The sequence below is a fragment of the Dendrobates tinctorius genome, unplaced genomic scaffold (genome assembly GCF_039654945.1).
Source record: "Dendrobates tinctorius isolate UK_male_01 unplaced genomic scaffold, ASM3965494v1 ptg000097l, whole genome shotgun sequence".
In the NCBI taxonomy this organism is placed as follows: Eukaryota; Metazoa; Chordata; class Amphibia; order Anura; family Dendrobatidae; genus Dendrobates; species Dendrobates tinctorius.
The window spans coordinates 14,316,565-14,343,043 of record NW_027361765.1 but is presented as its reverse complement, the minus strand read 5'-3'; the positions used below and the strand labels follow the sequence as shown (position 1 = coordinate 14,343,043).

The following is a 26,479-nucleotide window of genomic DNA, read 5'->3' as shown; positions in this document are numbered from 1 at the left end:
AGCCGTTCTCAGGCCCAGTATGGATTACACGTGATTGCACAAAGGTGAGAAAGGGTACCGTATCACCGGATAACATGTATGGATAGCATAGTGTACACATTCAAAATATATGTCTATAGATCAGGAGGCAGGCTCAGACGGTGTCAGGCCCAGTATGGATTACACATGATTGCACAAAGGTGAGAAAGGGTACCGTATCACCGGATAACATGTATGCATAGCATAGTGTACACATTCAAAATATATGTCTATAGATCAGGAGACAGGCTCAGACGGTGTCAGGCCCAGTATGGATTACACGTGATTGCACAAAGGTGAGAAAGGGTACCGAATCACTGGATAACATGTATGGATAGCATAGTGTACACATTCAAAATATATGTCTATAGATCAGGAGGCAGGCTCAGACGGTGTCAGGCCCAGTATGGATTTGACGGCCCAGACTACACAGCGGAGGAGCAGGGAGAGGTAAAGATTGCAAATGCTCGGGCCCTGCCCAAGCAAGGGGGGCCCACTCTTGGGCGTTGGTACTGGCACTGGGCCCCTCATAGTACGGCGGTGTGTCTGACGGCGGGTGTGCACCACCACCGTCAGAGACACTTGATTGCACTATGAGGGACCGTGTGCCAGTGCCCGTGCCCAAGAGTCGGCCTACCCACCTGTCCAGGGCAACGGCACTCGCACGGTTTCATGCGCTAGGTGGTGACTCCGGCCATGGGGGGGGGAGGCAGCACATTTAGGGAGTTTTAGAAAGTGGTATATGTTGATGTTGGACATTCAGCTGATGCAAAAGGCGAAATTGTTCAAGTCCCAGGAAGAGGAGGACCAAAGCAAGCCATTTTTCTGTCAACCTATGTGTCATCAGGGGAAGGTGGGACAAAATCCTTGGAAACCCATGCATGGTTCATTTTAATGAAGGTTAAATCATCCACATTTTGGGTCAACAGACGGGTCCTTTTTTCTGTCAGGATTGACCAAGCAGCACTGAAGACTCTTTCCGATAGCACACTTGCAGCTGGGCAAGCGAGCTCCTGTAGCACATATTGTGCCAATTCAGGCCAGGTGTCCAGTTTAGCAGCCCAATAGTCAAAGGGGAATGACCTGTGAGGGAGAACATCGACATGGGAGGAAAAGTAGTTTGTAACCATAGTTGACAAGTGCTGTCTCCTGTCACTTTCCATCGATGCAGTATTACCAGTCGAGTGAGCGGGACTTGAAAAATCAGTCCACAACATGGTCATGAAACCCCTGTCTCCAACGCCACTTCTGATGTGTGCACCACAAACACCTCTTCCAAGCTGCCCCTGGCCCCTACGGCTCGTGTGAGAACCATCACCGCTGCTGTGTGCTGGGAATGCCTCAACCAACCGGTTTACCAGAGTAGCTTGTTTGTTAGCCAATATTAGGTCAAGGTTCTCCTGTGGCATGATGTTTTGGAATTTGCCTTTATAGCGTGGATTCAGGATGCTGGCCAACCAGTAGTCGTCATCGTTCATCATTTTGGCAATGCGGGGGTCCCTTTTTAGGATCTGCAAGGCATAATCTGACATGTGGGCCAATTTTCCCGGTGTCAATGATGCAGTGCGACTGCTTGGTGGAGGAGCACTTTCTGGCAAATCCACATCCCTCCAGTCACGCACAAACCCTGTACCAGAGCTTGCCATGCCAACATTTTCTCTGGACACACGAGAAGCATCCTCCTCCCCTAAATAATCATCCCCATCATCACCCTCCTCCTCCTCTTCCTCTTCTTCCTCCACCTCGTCCAGGAGAGGTCCCGGAGCAGACAATGGCTGACTGTCATCAAGGATTTCCTCCTCCTCTTCCTCTTCGTCAACCTCGGCTGCAGACGCCTGCTCCTTAATGTGCGTCAAAGTTTGCATGAGCAGACGCATAAGTGGGATGGTCATGCTTATGATGGCGTCGTCTGCGCTTACCAGCCGTGTGCATTCCTCAAAACACTGAAGGACTTTACAGAGGTCTTTCAGCTTTGACCACTGCACACCTGTAAACTCCATGTCTGCCCTCAAAGTGCCTGTCCGGGTATCCTCCCACAAATGCATTACGGCCTGCCTCTGTTCGCACAGCCGCTCAACCATGTGCAGGGTGGAGTTCCACCTTGTTGCAACATCGATAATTAGCTGGTGCTTGGGAAGGTGTAGCAATCGCTGCAGCTTCTGCATACGACTGGAGTGTACAGGCGACCGGCGGATGTGCAAGCACAGTTTTCGAACCTTCTGGAGCAGGCCTGTTAACTCTGGATAATTATTGAGGAAGCACTGCACCACCAGGTTCAAGGTGTGAGCCAAGCAAGGTATGTGTCTGAGTTTTGAAAGGGCTATGGCAGCCACAAAATTACGGCCGTTATCGCTGACTACCTTGCCTGCCTCAAGATGTGGACTGTCCAGCCATGACTCAGTTTGTTGCTGAAAGTAGTCAGCCAGTACCTCCGCGGTGTGTCTGTCGCCCAAAAACATCATCTTCAACACAGCCTGCTGACGCTTTCCACTAGCTGATCGATAGGGGGACACCTCGTGTGCAACACTGGCAGCTGCGGATGGAGTGCTGCTGCGACTGCGCTCTGGGGATGAGCTTTTGCTTCTAGAGGAGTAGGAGGAGGAGGGTCGAAGGCCTACAGTCAACTGTTTCCTATACCGTGGGCTAGTGTTATGATTGAGTCACCGCAGGAGGCAGACACAAAAATAGAAGCTACGTCCAGAAAACCAGAGAAGTTGGCAACTATCAGACCGCAGACCCCTGAACCCATCAACACAACCAGCAGTAGCCGTGGGGGGCTCCTACGATGCCCCAGACCCCTCGATCACAGCCGGAGAGCCAAATAGCCCAAAGACAGAAAAGGAAATCCAAACTGCCCCAGAGCAGACCCCAAAGCAAAAGGCAGCCCCCAACATATAATGACAGCGAAGCAAGATGAAAAAACACTCACACAGACAGAAAGACAGGCCGAGCAAACGATGGGGCCCAAGCTAACCAAACAGAACAGGAAAGGAAGGTTGCTGTCTGCAATCCGCCAAAACCCCACCAAAGACATAAGCCAACAAGCTGATATGGAAAAAGACCCTGAAGCAGCCAGGCTTCAAAAACTAAATCAGCACTCAGGTATCTTCAGAAGACAGAGCAAAAAAGGAATTCTGCACACCCCAGCAGGGAATGGCAGAAATCCAGAAAAAAAAGCAAAACAAAGTCAAAGCACAAATGCAAAAAGCCGAGCAGAAAACTTAGCTTTAGAAGAGCAGGAATTCAGACTGGTCTCCAAGGATCCCACAGAGAAATCACCCGCAGGGCAGAAGGGCGTCGGCAGCCTTATATCCAGTCAGTAACTCCACTCAGCCAGTCATCGTCATCAGGCTCAGGTGTTTGATAATCAGGCTCACTACCTTTCTTTACCAGAAGAGGGAGTTCCTCGGGCCTCAGTAGTGAAGGGGAAAATGAACTCACAACAGTTAGGCAGCACAGTCCCACCACCGCTGTCCGCTGTGGACCCTGCATCCACCACATTAACCCAGTGCGCAGTGATGAACACATAACGGCCCTGGCCATGCCTACTGGACCATGCATCAGTTGTGAGGTGCACCTTTCCACTCACTGATTGCTTGAGTGCATGGACAATGCGGTCCTTCACATGAAGGTGGAGGGCTGGGATGGCTTTGCGAGAAAAGAAGTGGCGACTGGGTAGTTCATAGCGTGGTACTGCGTAGGCCATGAGTTCGAGGAAAGCTGCGCTTTCCACCAACCGATAGGGCATCATCTCTAACGAGATTAGTTTGGCAATGTGGGCGTTCAAACCCAGTGTACGCGGATGAGAGGATGAGTACTTTCTTGTCCTACTCATAGTCTCTGGCAGGGTGAGCTGGACTTGAGAGCTGCATATGGTGGAACTAGCGGTGGACAGGGCGGACTGAGAGAGGGTTGATGATGGTGATGGAGTTGCTGTTCTTTCTGATGGCCTAGATTCAGTCTTTCGTTGATATAACATTGTGATTCCCTGACAGCTTTGGCCTTGCAACGACACCTCAACATTTGCTGCTGTGCTAACCGGTGGGCTTACAGTGGGGGAAACAATGTAGCGTTGCTGACTACCTTCTTCGGGAGCATTTGCACATGTGGTACTTGAGGTTTGGTGTTCCGTCCACGCTTGCAAGTGCATGGTGGTTAAATGTCTAAGCATGCAACTGGTATTCAAATTTTTCAGATTTTTCCCTCGGCTAAAGGTCTTTGCGCACTTCTTACAGATAACCTTGGCCTGATCATTAGGATTTTGTTCAAAAAAGTGCCACACTGCACTCTTCCTACTATGGAAGACATTTTGCGTCCTTGCACGCTATGCTATTTTGACTGTCTGGCCAAGCAGTCCAGCAACTTTTTGACTTTTTGCAACCCGTTTTTGGACTGCTCCGTGCCTGCCAGATAACAGCTGTTGCGATGTCGATGCCTGCTGCGTATGCTCCTCCTCCTCTTCGGAGCTATTGGTAGCGGCACCCTCTTCCCCCAATGGATGCCAATCTGGGTCAACAAATGGGTCATCCATCACCTCCTCTTCAATGTCATGTGCACCTTCCTCTGTGTCACCATGTACGGTGGTATAGTATGCGGGAAGGGGCACCTGAGTTTCATCAGGGTCAGAATCTGGCTCAGTACACTGTGAGGACAATGTCGTTCTCTGAGTGAATGTACCAGCAGAATCATCTATCAGTGGCTGTGCATCAGTGCACTCCATGTCAGATTCATCTTGGCCTGGGTAATTCACCATTTCACTTGATAACCCAGGCATGGTATGTGAAAATAGCTCCATGGAGTAATCTGTTGTGTGGCCTGCCGCATCCTTCAATTTTGGTTGGGGTGAAGGACACAAAGAAAGGTGTGGTTCATGACCATGAGCCTCCAAAGACGAAGAGGAGGCGATAGAGCTGGAGGCCGAGTCAGCAATGTAGGCCAAAACTTGTTCCTGAAGATCCGGCTTTAAAAGCCGTTTACCTACTCCCAGAAAAGGGAGCCTTCGAGGCCTTGTGGAGCCAGACGATGACGCAGGCTTAACACCTCCTGCATTAGGTGTTATTTTGCTTTTGCCACTACCAGCAGATCCAACACCAACACCATCATTAACAGCTGGCAACCCCCGCCCACTAACACGGCCTCTTACACCACACTTCCTCATTTTTTTGAAAAATGTACCCACAATTCCACCAACGATATGGAACTGTAAAACAACGTGCAAGGTGTATATAGGACAGGGGAGAATTTAATTCTCCTACCACTTCTAGACACTGATGTATTGTGTCAGGCCAGTGTATATCGCACCGCTGTATGACACGCTGAATTTGGCTGGTGTGTAAAATGTGATATATGATGGGAGAAATGGAATGTCCTTACACACTTCTGGACACTGATGTATTGTGTGAGGCCCAATGTATATCACACCGCTGTATGACAGACTGAATTAGGCTGGTGTGAAAAATGTGACATAGGACGGCAGAAATGGATTGTCCTTACACACTTCTGGACACTGATGTATTGTGTCAGGCCAGTGTATATCACACCGCTGTATGACAGGCTGAATTTGGCTGGTGTGTAAAATGTGATATATGACGGGAGAAATGGAATGTCCTTACACACTTCTGGACACTGGTGTATTGTGTGAGGCCCAATGTATATCACACCGCTGTATGACAGGCTGAATTTGGCTGGTGTGAAAAATGTGACATAGCACGACAGAAATGGATTGTCCTTACACACTTCTGGACACTGATGTATTGTGTGAGGCCCAATGTATATCACACCGCTGTATGACAGGCTGAATTTGGCTGGTGTGAAAAATGTGACATAGGACGGCAGAAATGGATTGTCCTTACACACTTCTGGACACTGAGGTATTGTGTCAGGCCAGTGTATATCACACCACTGTATGACAGGCTGAATTTGGCTGGTGTGAAAAATGTGATATATGATGGGAGAAATGGAATGTCCTTACACACTTCTGGACACTGATGTATTGTGTGAGGCCCAATGTATATCACACCGCTGTATGACAGGCTGAATTAGGCTGGTGTGAAAAATGTAACAAAGGACGGCCGAAATGGAATGTCCTTACACACTTCTGGACACTGATGTATTGTGTGAGGCCCAATGTATATCACACCGCTGTATGACAGGCTGAATTTGGCTGGTGTGAAAAAACGTGACATAGGATGGCAGAAATGGATTGTCCTTACACACTTCTGGACACTGAGGTATTGTGTCAGGCCAGTGTATATCACACCACTGTATGACAGGCTGAATTTGGCTGGTGTGAAAAATGTGATATATGACGGGAGAAATGGAATGTCCTTACACACTTCTGGACACTGATGTATTGTGTGAGGCCCAATGTATATCACACCGCTGTATGACAGGCTGAATTAGGCTGGTGTGAAAAATGTAACAAAGGACGGCCGAAATGGAATGTCCTTACACACTTCTGGACACTGATGTATTGTGTGAGGCCCAATGTATATCACACCGCTGTATGACAGGATGAATTTGGCAGGTGTGAAAAATGTTATATAGGACAGGGCAGGATTGGAATCTCCCTAGAGCTTAGGTCTGCAAGAATGGAACAACTCCTCGACTTATCCTTACAGAGTCACACCCTTAGCTTCACTGTGGCCGTGATAACAGCCGTTACACGGTACTGAGAGAGCAGCGTGCACGTACACCGCTGTCCGGTGTATGTTAAATTGTAAAGCTCCGTGTTTTTTTAGTATACGGACTGAGACACGCTCTCTCTCTATAGTTTTGAATGTAATCAAACAGCAAATAGACTAGACTGTTTGAAAAACAGACAAAACTATAAGGTGGAGGTCTGTAAGAACGGAACAACTCCTTGACTTATCCTTGCAGAGTCACACCCTTAGCTTCACTGTGGCCGTGATAACAGCCGTTACACAGTACTGAGAGAGCAGCGTGCACGTACACCACTGTCCGATGTATGTTAAATTGTCAAGCTCCGTTTTTTTTAGTATACGGACTGACACACGCTGTCTCTCTATAGTTTTGAATGTAATCAAACAGCAAATAGACTAGACTGTTTGAAAAACAGACAAAACTATAAGGTGGAGGTCTGTAAGAACGGAACATCACCTCGACTTATCCTTACAGAGTCACACCCTTAGCTTCACTGTGGCCGTGATAACAGCCGTTACACGGTACTGAGAGAGCAGCGTACACCGCTGTACGGTGTGAAAAAATGCACGCTCAGTATCTCACCAGGACAAAAAAAAAAGGATTGCTTTTAAAAAAGCAGTTTGCAAAGCAGTGTGAAACCAGCAATGCAGCTATCAGGTAGCCTTATAAGGAAGCCTAACAACCAACAGAGCTGATTCACCAAAATATAGCCTCCCCTTGCACTGCACAGTGACTGGTGTGTTGTACAGGCAAAATCGCTAGCAGCAGCAGCTGATTTTTCTCTTCTTCCCTGCCTAACGCTCTCCCTACAGAATCTGCAGCAGCAGCATCTCTTCCTATACTGAGATCAGCAGAAGTAAGATGGCGGTCGGCGTGCACGCCATTTTATACCCCCTGTGACGCCCCCCAAAGCAAGCCAATCACTTGCATGCCCTTCTCAAAGATGGTGGGGACCGCTGCCTATGTTATCACGTTGCCCACAGTGTCCGTTCTTCCTCATTGGCTAAAAAAGGGCGCTGAAGCATGTTTTGAAACGCGACTTTGGCGCTAAAGTCGCCGACCTCGTGGCCGACCTCACGCTGAGGTCGGGTTTCGTTTCATGAAACCCGACTTTGGCGAAAGTCAGCGACTTTTGAATTTTTTCGACCCGTTTCGCTCAACTCTACTGATCACACATTGATGGTGAAAATGAACACCTGAACCATACACTTATGACACATTAATGGGGACAATGAACACGATGACCATACTCTGATGACATATTGATGGTGAAAACGAACACCTGAAGCATACACTGATGACACTTTGACGGTGAAAACAAACACAAGGACCATACACTGATGACACATAGATTGTGAAAATGAACACAACGACCATACACTGATGACACTTTGATGGTGAAAATGAACACATGGACCATACACTGATGACACATTGATGGTGAAAATGAACATATGGACCATTCACTGATGACACATTGATGGTGAATATGAACATATGGACCATTCACTGATGACACATTGATGGTGAATATGAACATATGGACCATACACTGATGAGACATTGACGGTGAAAACGAACACAAGGACCATACATTGATGACACTGATCCGAAACACTGAGCACACAGGTACCATTTTTTCACATTCATTTTTAAATACGGATGTGTGAATGAAGCCTTCGCTTGACCACACTCTTGACTTACATTCATGGCTTACAGTATGTTCACAGTTGAACCATAACAGCTCTGATGGATTGCTTTCCAAACTGATCCTCAGAAATCCTAATTGATCCTCAGATTTTATTAACATGAAAAGAGCGCAACAACCAATTTCCAATTGGTTATCAGAATTAGATTGTAAGCTTTACAGAGGAGGGGAGCAATATTCAGGACCTGAATACAGACAGCATGGTAGAGCTTTATTTGTTCTTTAATAGATAACTAGTTTGGCTGCTTACAAAAAAACATATTTATTGCTCTGCATTTATTTACGAGCAAAATGTATAAGTTTACTAGCATATCACTGAATATAACATGACATTTCAGAATATACACTGAAGACACTACATATGGAGATGTTGTTTTAAAAAAAAATCTTCTGCAATATGTTATAAGAAAGAATGGCAGATGTACTCAAACTAAACATATATAAATCTGTGAAAAAAGTATTATTTTCCTGTTCTCACAAGATGATCTATTCTCTGCCATCAGACCACCCGTGAAGTTAATCCTCGTGTTACATGAAGCTGCAGTTACATCCTACTAAGATCTAACTCATCTATTCAAAATAATACTTCTTTCTCGAGAGCACATAAATGTAATTTCCCTACTTCAATGTTGGTGTTCTTGCTATTTTTTTTTAGCAGTGAGACTTGATTAAAATGAATAATTTTTCATAATGAAAAGAATAAGAATAAAAGTACCAGTTCCAGTTCCTAGACTTTAGCATTTAGCTTTGTGTGTGGAGACACATGGTCAATGAAAAGATGGAATAATCAGAGATCATAAGCTGAGATCATATTTACCACATATGCAGAGCTAATTTACCTAAACCAGTACAGTACTGGGCAGAGATACTGTATATTTAACATTTACACAGAATGAACATTTGGTGCACAATAAGGATGAGCGAACGTGCTCGGTAATACTCTTTTAAGTATCAAAGTGCTTGGATGTGCTTGTTGCTCATCAAGTAATGGGCAGTGCTCGATGTAAAACTCAAATCCCATCCCCGTATCTTTGAGAAAATGGAAACGGTCTTAGGAGCGCAGGAAAGAGACACAGACAAGAGATGGGGTTAAACCACAACGTGTTTCGACGGAGGATCCTCCTTCATCAGGTGGAAGCGCTTCCTAAGCGCCCCTCTATGACCGCTTATCACTGACTTTTATCCCCGTATCTTTGGCACTTGTTATGCAGCCAATAAGCATGCAGGTAATTGCCTGTGAGTCACTGTAATCCCATAGCCATCTCCCATCCAGCAGTTTTCCCATCCAATTGAAAATTTTCACTGCCCCCAGACCTCTGCACCATCTGCCTGAAAAAAAGCTTGGCTTTCCTATTGACTCCCATTATACTCACTACTCAAAATGAGCAAGCGAGTATCAGGAATTTCTTGGTTCCAGCAACGAGCCCCTGAGCATTTTAGTGCTCACTCATCTCTAGTTAATATATTTATTTGCATTTCTCTCACTTTTCTGTTTGTTGTGCAGGCCATTTTTGCAGTAGGGATGATAGAAAGTGCAGCCATATGGATGGTCATCATTGAATTAATTCCTTACAAATATTCCTACTGTCAATTGTTCTAAAAAGACAAGTAAATAAAATGTCAATGTCTATATAAATTATATACAATTATCAAACTGTGGCTGCTGCTCTAATTTATGATTTATAATATATGAGTTTTTTTTACATTTTTGGTGAATTCCTCTTAAACCTTTATTACGCGAATTTTAAAGGGTTGTCCCACCGCAATGATACTGATGACCTTTTCTTAAAGTTGACGAAGTGGTGGTGTTCAGCTTTGCAACTGCTTACATTGTTCTGCTGGTAGTGCTGAGAACAGCTGGTCAGGTGGTCTAATAGTGTTAAATTCAGTGTGTTTGTAATAAAACAATATTAGATTTGCTGAAAACAATGAAATAGTGGTACATCTGTGATGAGATGAAAATTGTTACTGCATTCTTCTACTATCAGTTTGGATGGGATCAACTGCCTGGATCTATTGTTGTGTGTGGTGAAAAGGGTGATTCGAATGTCTCCTCATCTGCCATCTATTCAGACTTGCCTCGGAATACTACATGCAGGTGCATATAAAACCTAGAATGAAAGCGATGAATAGTTACCCGACAATAAGTAGTAATAATGCATGTAAAAAAACACAGTGTGCTTCGTAATTTTGTTGGAAAGAGCGTAAACTCGACAATGTGTACTCAATCAGGAGAGACCCTAACTCAAGAAAAGGGGGCAAACATACCATTGGTGCAGCCGCACAGGGGCCAAAGAGGCAAGTGGGCCCGTTTCCACCTCCACAGCAGGAGGAATTATGTATTATTATAAAAAAAATAATACTAATAATAATACTAGCAATAATATTATTACAAAGGGCCTATATAATGTTCTTGCTCTGGGGCCATTTTCCATCTGTGTCCACCAGTGCTCTAGAGACTAAACTCGCAATGTGCCAGTAGGCTTCAAACTAGAGAGGGGGAAAAGCAAAGCTAGACCTGGACCTGACTGTATTTTGCACCTACATTTGGAGAGCTAAATAGACAAGGTAGGTGCACAGTACGAATGGGAGCAGTCCCTACCCCAAGTGTAACATTAGCAAGAAACTAATGCTAAACCGAAACCATGGGCCAACATACCTGTTAGCATAGGTGCAATGTGTAGGTGCAAATTCACACTGCAGCCATTAACAGGCAAATCCTAGCCTAAAAACAATGAGCAAATACCCTGCAGTATGTAAATACATGTTAAACTTGTACAGAAAGACTACATATACCATAAATAGTTTAGAAATATATATGTATTACTAACCTATAGAAACATTTAAAACATGCATGGAGTCAGTCTTACAAATATCAACCAAGAAATGACTGGTTATGTATACATAATCCCATGAATCAAAATATATCTAAAAATGGCTCTAAAGTACAGTAGTTGATATTGTGTTACAGGAAAAAGAGAATATATAAATAAATGACAGTAGAATAGGGAAAGCATGAAATCCCTAAAAACGGTGAACATTCCTAATATATACTGTAGATGCTAGTCTTCAATAATACAGTGTCACCAGTGACAAAGGCAGAAATGTAGGCAAAAAAGTGCTGTGAGTAAAATGGTAATAATTAATGGAAAATTCACAAAATTAATAATAAAAAAATCTAATAATATATACAGATATCTACAGTGGGGAAAAAAAGTATGTAATCAGCCACCAATTGTGCAAAATCTCCCACTTAAAAAGATGAGAGAGGCCTGTAACTGACATCATATGTAGACCAAAACTATGAGAATCAAAATTAGGAAACAAATCCAGAAAATCACCTTGTCTGATTTGGCAAGATTTATTTTGCAATTTATGGTGGAAAATAAGTATTTGGTCACCTAAAAACATGCAAGATTTCTGGCTCTCACAGACCTGTAACTTCTTCTTTAAGAGGCTCCTCTGTCCTCCACTCATTACCTGTGTCATGGCTCTGGACGGGATTTCCCTCACCGTCCTTCTAGAGTTAATTTTGCATGGCCTCCCTTTGGTTTGTGGAGGGCTTTATTTACCCGCCACTGGGCTGTATTCGTCATCATTGATACTTCCATTCTCGGCTGAGCAGCTGACCCTTGTGATACCTGTGTATACTGCCTGTTCTTGTATGCTTGTACCGTGTATGACCCAGCCCGTCCCTCGTTTTGTATCTGCGCTTAGACTCTGTACCTTCTGTCTTATCTCTGGTTTTGACCTTGGCTAAAGTTCCTTGACTATTCTCTTGTTTGTGCTCTTGGTGACCGCGTTACCCTCTCTGGCTTCTGACCCCAGCTTGTATTATACCACGCTGTCTGTCTCCTCCTTTGGTTACTGTGTTACCCTCTGATCTGACCTCGGATTGCTTGACTCTTATCTTGGCTCCCGTCGCTGTTCTTTGGAGTATGGGGCTTTGTTCCACCTCCAGCCACTCCCCCAGTTATCACGTGTTGCAGGTCCTGTTAACCTGCGGCTGTTAGGAATCTGGGTTCTATGATGCCTATGCGGGAATCTAGGTTCACACATGTGTCTCCAGAGGCTAAGTCCTTTTTTCCAGCTTCTGAGCATGCCCACAGGACGAGCTCCCATTGGAGTTCAGGGGCCACGTGCTCAGGTCCTGCTCCTGATTTCATTGGCTTAGCTCAGGACTCTGGAGATTTCTGGCAGGTCCCATACGCTATAAAAAGTGCGCATGGCCGTTCTGCCATGCGCTAGTATTTTTATACTGCTGCTGTGTGTGTGGTGATGGATGCTTGGTCTGGTGACTGACTCATTAAGAAACCACTTTCCTCGGTTATTACGTCTGTGTGAGTGAGTGGTTCTCTGTCAGCACCTGCGCTAGCGCCAGCGCGCACAAGCTCCATCCTTCCAGCAGTTTAGCGTCCTGCATCGCGCTTGCGATATTGACAGTCTGTCCAGGCATGCGCAGTTGTGACGCTGAGCACACGTGTACACGGTAAGTCCGCTTGGCTGTAGTGACTGTATTTAACTACTCCGGTTTCCGGCTACCGCACGTGTGCTGCTAACAGGCTCAGCGATACTATTGTGTATTATTTTCCTGCAGCTCTGTGTCATATAACAGAGACAGAGCTTGCCTCATTGCACCTGGGTGAGTTAGAACCCTGTGCATATTAGTGCTCTGCCTCTCTCAGCAGCGGTTTTTTCATCCACCGCACGGTGGACCCCGAGGGGTGAAGGCACTTTATTTTTTTAGTGCCGTCCGCCACTCCTAACAGCGGCGCACTCATGGCCGCTGCCGCACCTTACAGCAGGAGTCCTCAGACTTCCTCTGCACTTCCGTGGGTGCACAATCTGACTCTGGTGCTGTGTCCATTACAACTTGTAGTAATGGCACCTGCTTGAACTTGTTATTAGTATAAAAGACACCTCTCCACAACCTCAAAAAGTCACAGTCCAAACTCCACTAAGGTGAAAACCAAAGAGCTGTCAAAGGACACCAGAAATAAAATTGTAGCCCTACACCAGGCTAGAAGACTGAATCTGCAATAGGCAAGCAGATTGGTGTGATGGAATCAACTGTGGGAGCAATAATAAGAAAATGGAAGACATACAAGACCACTGACATTCTCCCTCGATCTGGGGCTCCATGCAAGTTCTCACCTTGTGGGGTCAAAATGATCACAAGAATGGTGAGCAAAAATCCCAGAACCACACTGGGGGACCTAGTGAATGACGTGGATAGAGCTGGGACCACTGTAACAAAGGCTACCATCAGTAACACAATACGCCGCCAGGGATTCAGATCCTGCAGTGCCAGACATGTCCCCCTGCTTAAGCCAGTACATGTTCATGTCCATCTGAAGTTTGCTAGAGAGCATTTGGAATATCCTGAAGAGTATTGGAAGAATGGTCTGATGAAACCAAAGTAGAACTGTTTGGTAGAAACAAAACTCGTTGTGTTTGGAGGAGACAGAATGCTGAGTTGTATCCAAAGAACACCATACCTACTGTGAAGCTTGGAGTGGCAACATCATGCTTTGGGACTGTTTCTCTGCAAAGGATCCAGGACGACTAATCTGTGTACATGAAACTATGAATGGGGCCATGTATCGTGAGATTTTGAGTGCAAACCTCCTTCCATCAACAAGTACATTGAAGATAAAACGTGGATGGGTCTTTCTGCATGATAATGATCCCAAGCACACCACCAGGGCAATGAAGGAGTGGCTTCATAAGAAGCAAATGAAGGTCCTTGAGTGGCCTAGCCAGTCTCCAGATCTCAACCCCATGGAAAACCTTTGGAGGGATCTGAAAGTCCGTGTTGCCCGGCGACAGGCCCAAAACATCACTGTTCTAGAGGAGATCTGCATGGAGCAATGGGCCAACATACCACCAACAGTGTGTGCCAACCTTGTGAAGAAAACCTTTGACCTCTGTCAATGCCAGCAAAGGATATATAACAAAATATTGAGATGAACTTTTGTTAATGACCAAATCCTTATTTTCCACCATAATTTGCAAAATAAATCTTGCCAAATCAGACAAGGTGATTTTCTGGATTTGTTTTCTCATTTTGACTCTCATAGTTGTGGTCTACCTATGATGTCAATTACAGGAATCTTTCATCTTTTTAAGTGGGAGAACTTGCACAATTGGTGGCTGACTAAATCCTTTTTTTCCCCACTGTATATGATAAAGTACAAGAGGTTATAGAAAACAAGTATGTAAAAAGTGACTGAAAAATGCAAAAAGAGTGCTACATATAGTGACATGTAACAGTTTGGGCACCTCTGGTAAAAATTACTGTTATTGGGAATAGTTAAGCAAGCTGAAGATAAAATGATTTCTAAAGTTAAAATTCCTTTGTATTTTATTAAAAAAAAATGTATACTCGTATTTTTTGCTTTGTAAGACTCACTTTTCCCCCCAAATTTGGTGGGAAAATAGGGGTGCGTCTTACAATGTGGATATACCTTATCTGTGCTGCGGGTGTCAGGTGCTTGCCGCTGCCGCCCTCTGTCCCCCCGGTGCTGCCGGGTGCTGCCACCACCACCGCTCTCTGTCCCATGCTGCGAGGGGGGCCTCTGCTGTTCCATCCATGTTTGCCTGTGCGGTGGAGTCCTTCCCGGAAAATGGTCGCTGCGCATGAGCAGATGGAGATCTTGGCACTGAAATTTCGGGAAATCTTCAGTGCTGACAGCGGCAGCACCCGGCAGCCCCAGGTAGAGAGCGCAGTGGCAGCAGCAGCACTCGGCAGTACCGGGGGACAGAGCGCGGCGACGGCAGCACCGGAGGACAGAGCGGGCGGCAGCACCAGGTACAGAGCATGGCAGCGGCAAGCATCGGGGGACAGAGCGGGCGGCAGCACCAGGTACAGAGCGCAGTGACAGCAACACCCGGCAACATCAAAATACCCCCTCATGCCAGCAGCAACGTTCCACTCCTGCCTCTTCCAGCAGCAACCCTGGGACCCCACTTCACCACAGCCACCAACCCCAGTAAGCAATATGATGGCTGGATTATAAGAAGCACCACCATTTTATTAAAAAAAAAATTTTTCCCTATTTTTCTCCTCAAAATTTGGGGTGCATCTTATAATCCGGAGCGTCTTATAAAGCGAAAAATACAGTATATTTATTTCCATCTTTTACATTTTAAAAATTGCAAAAAAGGAAATGTGTCCAATGCAAAAGTTTGGGCACCTTGGATGTTTCTGTGCTCAAATAACTTTGACAAAGGTGCAGCTTACTATGACATATTACTATTAGTGATGAGCGAGTATACTCATCGCTCGGGTTTTCCAGAGGATGCTCGGGAGTCCTCCGAGTATTTTGGCGTGCTCGGAGATTTATTTTGTGTCGAAGCAGCTGCATGACTTGCGGCTGCTAGACATCCTGAATACATGTGGGGATTCCCTAACAAAAAGGCATTCCTTACATGTATTCAGCCTGTCCAGCAGCTGCAAATCATGCACCTGCGTTGACACAAACTAAATCTCCGAGCACGCCAAAATACTCGAAGGACACCCGAGCATGCTCAGGAAAACCAGAGCAACGAGAGTATACTCGCTCATCACTAATTACTATGCTTCATAAGCATATAATGGATGAACTAGTCCTGATGTATCCACAGAAGAGACCCCACAGGGACAAAAAATAAGAAACAGTAAACATGGTATGACTGGATCAAACAAACACCCCAAGTTTGTGCCAGACACACGTTTCGCTATTACTTGATCAATGGGCAGATACAATAAGTAGTAGTAATATTAAGTAAATAAGTTATAGTAAGGCTGGTTTCACACTAGCGTTCTTTAGTGCTGCGCTTCATGCGCGTCCATGCGCATGTGTCCTGCACCCCCATCTTTAACATGGGGGCGCATGGTCTAGCGTATGCACGCGTTCATATGTGTTTTCATGTGCATGCGTTTTTTGTAGTGTGCGCCTAGGCGCGCCAGACGCAACCTGTTGCATTTTTGGTCCGTCCGACCTGTCTCAAAAAAACGCTTGCACACGCCCACATCTATTGCTGTCAGGGCTGCTGTTCACCATGGCATCTAAGAGGTTAAACTGCTTCTATCTGTTCCAATCGCAGCAGTTAGGCCGGTTTCACATTAGCGCTTTTTCAGCGCACGCACGGCCGGGGGTAGCTCCGCCCCCGAGCCGGATCTCTGCCCGGCGTGCCCGCCCCTTGCTTGTAGCGCCGCCTACTAGCGGACAGCGGTGCCTGCGATCGGCGCACCCTATCTTTAGCATAGGGTGCGCAGATCGTGCGCAGGCCGTGCGCTAGTTGCGCTTTGACCTGCGCTGCGCACTTTTGACGGTGCGCCGTGCGCGCCAAAATCCGAAAAGTTTGATTTTGGCGCACGGCGCACCGTCAAAAGTGCACAGCGCAGGTCAAAGCGCAACTAGCGCACGGCCTGCGCATGATCTGCGCACCCTATGCTAAAGATAGGGTGCGCCGATCGCAGGCGCCGCTGTCCGCTAGTAGGCGGCGCTACAAGCAAGGGGCGGGCACGCCGGGCAGAGAGCCGGCTCGGGGGCGGAGCTACCCCCGGCCGTGCGTGCGCTGAAAAAGCGCTAATGTGAAACCGGCCTTACCAGTTATAAATGTCTGCTGGATAAAATAGCCAGTACCAGTCAGGTATACAGTGGGCTCTGCAGATGAGCCGACTCTATAGAAATCCTGTTAATTTATGGCTTCATTTTGGAGATGCGGAAGCAGGGGACCTGGTCATTTAGCACTAGGTTGCTTTGAGTCATTGGCCCGATAGTAACTACATTGCAAGTCACCATTGTTAATACATTACTGAATACATGATTGTAAAAGTACAATACTCCATTATCCCATACTTGCTCCTTGGAATCCACAGCCTTAATGGCTAAACCAAGTGGTCTACAGAAAACTAGCAGATAATTGACAACTTTCATCAATAAAACATTGTTAAAATGGGAACGATTTAAAATCAATTATATGTATTATATCCTGTAAATCATAACATAAAAAGAAATATAGAATTCAGTTCAGTACTACTGCAGGAATCTTTTACTACTCCCTGGAGGAAAGGGCCATTTATTCCATTTTTGCTGTGCTTGACAATACCTTAGCAATAGCTAAAAATAGTACAGCCGTAATATACGACAGATTAGGAAATGCCACCAAATGAAAGTGATTAATGTACATTTAAATGTCACCATATTGTAAAACTGCATAATGCGCAGAAAGTTCTCAGCAAGCAACACAGGAATTCACCGTCTGTCACAATAATGGCACATGCACATCTCCGGTAAATAACTCTAATGGAGAAATTCTTTGAATAAAAGAATAAAATAAGAATAAGATGAATAAAATAGTTAATGCATTTACCTCATTGAAAGACATGTTCATGCACAATATTGCATAATATTGTATAAGGTTTGGTAAATACCAGTAAATTGTACTTGGAAAGCCACCTAACCCTAACTAATGTCTAACTAGATTAAAGGATGTGGGAACATATTCCAAAATTTTGGAGCTGAAAAGAGTTGTCAGTAAGAGTAATAAAGAGGGATGGTTAAATCTGTAAAGATTGAAATTCACTAATTCGCTCGGATTTTACAGGAAAATTTGAATTGCAGCAAAGTTATTTGATGCAGATTGAATGTTACTTACTATGCTTGGGGTTCTTCCAGCCCCCCCATCATAACTATAGGACATAAATTAAAAAAAAACTCCTCACCACTCATGTATCCCACCGCCTCCACAGCCCTCCATCTTGTCTCTTCCTTTGCCCTGTCTTATCGCATTACCTTTATCCTCTTCACTCTAGGTCTTGGCTTTCGACCTGACTAGGCCTCTAACGTCTCTGCATTCAGGAACATCACTCAGGTGTTGCATATCAGAATGTTGTGGCCTTACAATATGTAGTGCCATGACGTCATGGCACACAGTGACGTCCAAGGTCTAGTCAAGCTGGAAGCCAGGGCCCAGAGTGAAAAGATGAAGGAAAAACATGCGACAAAGGTAGGGAGAAACAAGAAGCACACAGGACCAAGAAAAGGGGCTGTAGCGGGAGTATTATTCATTTTATATTTATGTTTTTAACCATTTGCCTTGCCATGTGCGGCTCAGCCAAATAGCGGCTTCAACTTTCTCCCATTTTTTTGAATTTGTGCACAGAGAAAATAATAATAAACACGTACTGGACATAATGGATTTAACTTTTTCAACAACTTGTAGGGGCAATTACATAAATGAATTTCCACAATGGCCTACTTACTTATAAACAAAGCATCTAATGTAGATTGCTCAGACTCATTTTATTTCTTCTGGTTTTCTAGTAATCAGGTAAATGTACTGTATTGTGAACATATGTTTTGTTTTTTTTTACTATACGTTTACTTTATGAATTATTTGGCATGCATTTATAGTTTACAAAGCTGTTGATAGCCGTTGTGCTTTTATTGAAATTAGGTATCACTGCTGCACATCGAATTTATAATGCTAGACTCAGGTAAATATGTGTGCTACTTAGTGTAGATGTGTTACAAGTGTCTACTAAAGGGTCACATTTGTTGGAGCTGTTCTGTTTTTACTTGATTGACATTTCTTTGAGGAGAATACATCATCACAAGCCAGCTAGTGGCATCAAACATATCAGCAGAGAACAAACTGAAGAGAAAGGGAAATATGTAGAAATCGCACAAACGGGGGATGCAGTGACGGACAGGAGGCAGTGCAAGGGTTAACAAGTTTAGTAACATGGGAATACTCGACGCAGGGAGGTAAAAGGTTGAACAGTATAAATGGAAAAGGATGTTGGGGGGGTAAAGGATTAAACGGTGGATTCAACAGTTTAGATGGCAAAGTATATTGTAGTAGAAGAACAACGGTTCAGATAACGGCAGTTCTTGTGAAGCACTTGTGTCAGGACTTCTGCCAACTGTAACTCCTGCTGAGACTTCAATGGTGCCAGCAACAGCTGGCGCAGTGTCTTTTCCAAAGGGGTCTTGTGGGGAACAATGCCCCGTCTTCTGGTGGCAGCGGTGTCCGGTACCTTCCGCTGAGCCTAGTCCATATACTGCAGAGGCTGACAAGGGTATGGGCTACAGTCCTGTACCAGCCCAACGTGGCTCTGCTAATATACTCTGGTGAAGTCAGGGCGCAAGTGTCAGGGCAAAAATTCTGTACTCCCCAATCCAAATTCCCCCCTCACTTCTGAGACCCACAGTATGTCTAAACTACATTTAGCGTTCACATATTTGGTACTTCTGCAGTGATGACAGCCAGCTTAATTTACAGGTATATGTCTCCAGTAGGGATGAGCGAATAGTTTCGGATAAGTGCTTATCCGAAGGTTTAGCTATTTCCGAACAGCTGCATCGGGAACCCGGATACCTGGAGCGCTCCCGGTTATCAGCAGTTCGGCACCGCAGCTGCATGTGCCGCGGCTTTGTGACAGTCACAACAAATGCATGGAGAGTCTGTTTGTTGGGCTCTGATGCAGCTATTTGAAAACCGCTAAAACTATTCGAATAAGCACTTATACAAAGGTATTCGCTCATCCCTAGTCTCCAGAGAAATGAGCCGGGTATAACATACTGTGCACTACAACATACTGGGCTCTACAATATACAAGCACTTGTACACATGCGAGAAGGATTCTATATCCTCAGATAAAATCACATAATTATTATTCATTAAATCACAAATTTACATTGACACAGTGATACAATAAGATCACAAATTCCCTAAAACTGGGAAGCACAACTCGAATACAATATCATCCAAACAAAATTCCATTCAATTAAGAAAAGGAAAATTCTGAGCTTTTAATGCTTAAAATCTCAATTTTATTAAACATATTAAAATACTAATCAGAGCATAGTACTACAAAAACACAGGGCACAGATCGATATAATGAAGCACAAAAATTAGCAATTAGTTTTTATATGTTAATTTTCATACAATATTTATAAATATCAAATACAAAGTGCCTCCTAAAGAAGCCACGGCGTAACGCGCGTAGGGGCGGTGGACCAGGGCAGCTCTTTACTCGTGATCGAATTTTGTTTGGATTACAGTGATACAATAGTATTATGGCTGATTGTCAGAAGGAGACCTAGGTGCAACAAAGAGTGCAGTACTACAGACAGCAGGGAGGAGTAGTATATAAATTGCAACAGCCCCCGGAAGAAGCCCATGTGAAACGTGTGTTGGGGCGCAGCGTGTGGTGCTCCTGACAGCCATGGGTAAGGAATAAGTATGGGATTATGACCTAATGACGGATTAGCTAAGGATTATGCTTATTCACGCCTCACTAGGGGATTACTATACCTTTGCTAATTTGCAATTTTGGGCCTCTTGAACTTATTTGCACTGACAATTTATATACTACTCCTCCCTGCTGTCTGTAGTACTGCACTCTTTGTTGTACCTAGGTCTCCTTCTGACACTCAGCCATATTACTATTGTATTACTGTGTCAATGCAAATTTGTGATTTAATGAATAATAAAATAATTATGTGATTTTATCTGAGGATATAGACTCCTTCTTCTCGCATGGGTACAAATATTGGAGTTTTCCTATGGCTAATGCCAGTTGGTGGTTTGGGTAATTTTCTGACCACTATAAGATAGTATGTTTGCTGCCATTGGGATTTTGGGTTAAATACACAAGCACTGCAATAGCAGATTTGCAATTTTCACTCAGCAACATCCTTCAGCTTCTTTCTGAACAACATCTATAGAGTCAAATAATCACTACACCTGTTGATAAATTCTCAAAGGGGTATAATTTCCAAAATGGGGTTACTTTGTACTGTTTAGGCACATCAAGGGCTCTCTAAACATGACATGGCATCAGCTAATGATTCAAGCAACGTTTGCTTTCAAAAAGTCAAATGACGCTCCTTCCCTTCTGCCATCCACCCAAACATTAGTTTTTTTTCCACACAAAAAATTGGGGCTTTTAGAACATTTTTGTGGGAAAATTTTTTTTTTTTTTTTTTTTCACAAATCAACGTTATAAACTTCTGAGAAGCACCTGGGGGTTCAAGACGCTCACCACACATCCATATACCTTCCTTGAGTGATCTAGTTTCCAAAATAGGGTCACTTGTTTGGGGTTTCTACTGTTAGGTACATCAGGAGCTCTCCAAATGCAATGTGGTGTCCGATAATTCCAGCAAATTTTGCATTCAAATAGTCAAATGGCGTTCCTTCACTTCCGAGTCATTCCATGAGCCCAAACAGTAGTTTTCCTTCACTTATTGGATATCTGTGTACTCAGGAGAAATTGCACAATAGTTTTAGTAGTCCATTTTCTCCTGTTATCCTTGTGAAAATAAAAAATTGGGGGCTAAAAGAACATTTTTGTGTAAAAAATTTGATTTTTTATTTTTATCTCTCAGCGATATATATTTCTGTGAAGATCCTGGGGGTTCAAGGTGCTCACCACACATCTAGATAAATTCGTTGAGGGATTTAGTTTCCAAAATGTGGTCACTTGTCGGACGTTTTCACTTTTCAGGCACATCAGGGGTTCCCCAAACCCGACATGTCATATATTCTCAATTCCAACCAATTTTAAGTTCAAAAAGTCAGGCAGTGCTCCTTCCTTCCAAACCATGCAATGCACCCAAACAGTAGTTTTCCCCACATATAAAGTATCAGTGTACTTAAGAGAAATTACATAGCAAATTTTGGAGTCCATTTTTTCCTGTTACCCTTGTGAAAATTAAAAAACTGTATCTAAAGTAACATTTTTGTGAAAAAAGTTAAAATTTTCATTTTTTCCTTCTACATTTCTTCATTTCTTGTGCAGCACCTGAAGGGTTAATAAACTTTTTGAATGTGGTATTGAGCACATTGAGGAGTGCAGTTTTTAGATTGGCGTAAATTTTGGCCCCTTATATGGTGTCTTATAGGCCCCTCAAAGTCACTTCAAATGTCATGTGCTCCCTAAAAAATGGTTTTGTAAATTTTGTTGGAAAAATAAGAAAATGCTTGTCAACTTTTAATCCTTCTAACTTCCAAACAAAAAATTATGTTTTAAAAATTGTGCTGATGTAAAGTAGACATGTGGTAAATGTTATTCATTAACTATTTTGTATGTCATAACCAGAGAGGTTTAATCAGAGAAGTTTAAGGGCATAAAAATTAAAAGTTTGAAAATTTCCAAAACTTTCATCAAATTTCCGATTTTTTTCACCAATAAATGTACGTTAAGTAAAACAAATTTTACCACTGTCATGAAGTTCAATTTGTCATAAAAAAAGGTGAAAACGGGCTTGGGAGTGAAAGGGATGATTAAAATAAGCAGAAAGTGTGCAAGAAGAAGTGAGAAGAAATAATGCCCTATGTTCATAAATGATAAAGTATGTGGAACTTTTACATTATATATATCGTTATAATTATATTAATGACCCCTCAATACAATTCTTACAAATACAGCCATAAAATACACAATACTGAATGTCTTAATGTCAATCACAGACCAAATCAATGTTTCGATCAATATTCACTTGATTTTTCCACTGGCTTTGCATGTCAAAATCAATGGAAAGTTTGTACCTGATAGTACGATTTCCAAGCAATACTACCTAAATGGATCCTACTACCAAAGCTAGTTTTAGACAACATTTTGCTCTGGACAAAATTAAAAGTTGGTCCCCAAATGCTACCATGTTGCACAATTGCATAGACACATTTTGAGTGCATTTTCAAGTGCTTCTCACAGAATATCATCAAAAAGTTAATTATTTCAGTTATTCAATACAAAATGTGAAACTCATATATTATATAGAGTCATTACAAACAGAGTGATCCGTTCCAAGTGTTTATTTCTGTTAATGTTGATGATTATGGCTTACAGCCAATGAAAAAGTCATTATCTCAGTAAATTAGAATATTTTAAAACACTAGCTTGAAAAATGATTTTAATATCCGAAATGTTAGCCTATTGAAATGTATGTTCAGTAAGTGCACTCAATACTTGGCCGGGGCTCCTTTTGCATCAATTACTGCATCAATGCGGCGTGGCATGGAGGCGGTCAGCCTGCGGCACTGTTGAGGTGTTATGGAAGACCAGGTTGCTTTGATAGCAGCTTTCAGCTCGTCTGCATTGTTTGGTCTGGTGTCTCTGATCTTCCTCTTGACAATACCCCATAGAGTCTCTACTGAGTTAAAGTTAGGTGAGTTTGCTGGACAATCAAGTACAGTGATACAGTTGTTTTTAAACCAGGTATTATTAGTTTTGGGAGTGTGGACAGGTGCCAAGTCCTGCTGGAGAATGAAATTTCTATCTTTAAAAAGCTTGACGGCAGAGGGAAGCAAGAAGTGCTCTAAAATTTCCTGGTAGATGGCATCACTGACATTGATCTTGATAAAACTAAGTGGACCTAAACCAGCAGATGACATGGCTCCCCAAACCATCACTGATTGTGAAAACTTCACACTAGACCTCAAGTAGCTTGGATAGTGTGCCTCTCCACTCTTCCTCCAGACTCTGGGACCTTGATGTCTTTCATCTGAAAACAGTCCAATTCTTTTTCTCCTTGGCCCAGGTAAGACGCTTCTGGCGTTTTCTGTTGGTCATGAGGGGCTTAACACAAGCAATGTGACACTTGTAGCCCATGTCCTGGATATGTCTGTGTGTGGCGACATTAGAAGCAATGACTCCAGCAGCAGTCCACTCCTTGTGAATCTCCCCCAAATTGGCCTTAATGGAAAGTTGAGTGGAAGGAAAAATTGTTGTAGAAAAAGGTGCACCAGCAACCAGGATAACCACAGCTTTGAAAGGATTGTTAATATGATTGTATACATCACTCTGTGTACAGTTACACTAGTGGGGTGCGTCAATGACTGCCTTCTGGACATATGTCAAGTCAGCAGTCTTCCCCATGATTGTGGAGCCTACTGAAATAGACTAAAGGACCTTTTCAAATGCTTAGGAAGCCTTTGCAGATGTTTTTTGTTAATTATTCTAAGTTACTGAGATAATGACTTGGGTTCTCATTGGCTGTAAGCCATAATCATCAACATTAACAGAAATAAACACTTGAAATAGATCACTTTGTTTGTATGTAATGACTCTATATAATATATGATATTCACTTTTTGTACTGAAGAACTGAAATAAATTAACTTTTTGATGATATTTTAATTTAGTGAGAAGCACTTGTATATGAGTCAATTTCAGACCATTACAAGAACGCTTATTGACTACATTCAAGTTCATCGGCGCTGTTCTGCCAGCATTTTTGCACATATTGATGAATAGTGATTAAGACAAAAGATCACTAATATCACTATTGCACTCATTCGGTACAAATCCGGTATTCAGTTATCAGCAGCACATGATCTTTTTACATATGGCGACCTGCTGCCAAGAACAATGATTTTTGTTCCATGGTTAAATCCAATCACTTAATGAATGAGCAATTTGTTTGTTTGTTGGGTGATTGCCAACATATTTATATCTATGAATGCCTGATATTTTTGAATGTTGATGCTAAACACACTGTATGTTACACGTGCACCTAAAGCTATACACAACATAAGTTACACAGATGCTCCATGCTACACACGCAGTGTATGTTGCACAAACACATTCCACATGGTGTATGTTACAAACACACTCCATTCTACTCACACACTCAGTATGTCATGAGTGTGCCATGTTGCACATAAGATCTGCATTATTCACACTCCTTGTTACACACAATCTACTTTACACACATACACACCCACCATGCTACATATACACATTAAAACCACAGAAAGAGGAAAAAATCCTCCAAAAAATTCAGGAAAAAACCAGAGAGGCCTAAATGCATCTGCACTAATACAGGGTGCAGCGGACCCAAGTAAAATGGCAGCTGCACAGGTGCATAAATACCAAATGAGTCAGCCAGCCTACAATCAGGGATTGGCCGTGTGGCACACTAGTGCATAAAAAATAATCCGCATGTGGCAGTGTTCACACAGGGAATGCAGGGCTTCTGGTTCACAGCCTCTTAGTAACACCATTTAGGGGGCCGCCCAGTGCCAACTAGAATGCATCCTGTGTGAACAGAGGCCACAATTTGCAGAACCATTTGGGCCCAACTGCACCTTGAAAAAATATACAGTGCACAAAAACATATCAATATATGTAAGGTATTGGTTGATATTAAGGCCTTAATACGGAAGCTGGCAAACTGCGTCAAAATTCCTTACACTTGCCAGTCCTACTCTAACATGAAAACCTCAAAAAGAGGAAAAAATCCTCCAAAAAATTCAGGAAAAAAACAGACAGGCCTAAATGCATCTGCACTAATACAGGGTGCAGCAGACCCAAGTAAAATGGCAGCTGCACAGGTGCAATAATACCAAATGAGTCAGCCAGCCTACAATCAGGGATTGGCTATGTGGTACACCAGTGCAGAAGAAATAATCCGCATGTGGCAGTGTTCACACAGGGAATGCAGGGCTTCTGGTTCACAGCCTCTTAGTAACACCATATAGGGGGGCTGCCAGTGCCAACTAGAATGCATCCCGTGTGAACAGAGGCCACAGTAAGCAGAACCATTTGGGCCCAACTGCACCCTGAAAGAAATATAAAAAGTGCACAAAAAACATATGAATATATGTAAGGTATTGGTTGATATTAAGGCCTTAATACGGAAGCTGGCAAACTGCATCAAAGTTCCTTACACTTGCCAGTCCTACTCTAACATGAAAACCACAGAAAGAGGAAAAAATCCTCCAACCAGAAGTCCTGCATTCCCTGTGTGAACACTGCCACATGCGGATTATTTTTTCTGCACTGTTGTGCCACACGGCCAATCAAGGATTGTAGGCTGGCTGACTCATTTGGTATTATTGCACCTGTGCAGCTGCCATTTTACTTGGGTCCGCTGCACCCTGTATTAGTGCAGATGCATTTAGGCCTGTCTGGTTTTTACATATACACATTGTATGTTACACAGACTTCATGTTTTACAGACACACACACTGTATGTACCACACACTGTATCATATATACACACTCCATGCTGCACACATACACTGTATGTAACACACACTGGATGTCACACAAACATTGTATACTGCTCTTACACAGACTGTATGCTA

General features: G+C 43.5%; 1 protein-coding gene across 2 annotated transcripts in view; it reads left to right on the top strand.

The window, feature by feature from the left end:
* The window catches only part of ENTREP2 (endosomal transmembrane epsin interactor 2), a 1,465,465-nt gene that overhangs the window by 1,327,049 nt on the left and 111,937 nt on the right, over nt 1–26,479 (top strand). The gene's annotated exons all lie outside the window — the stretch shown is intronic.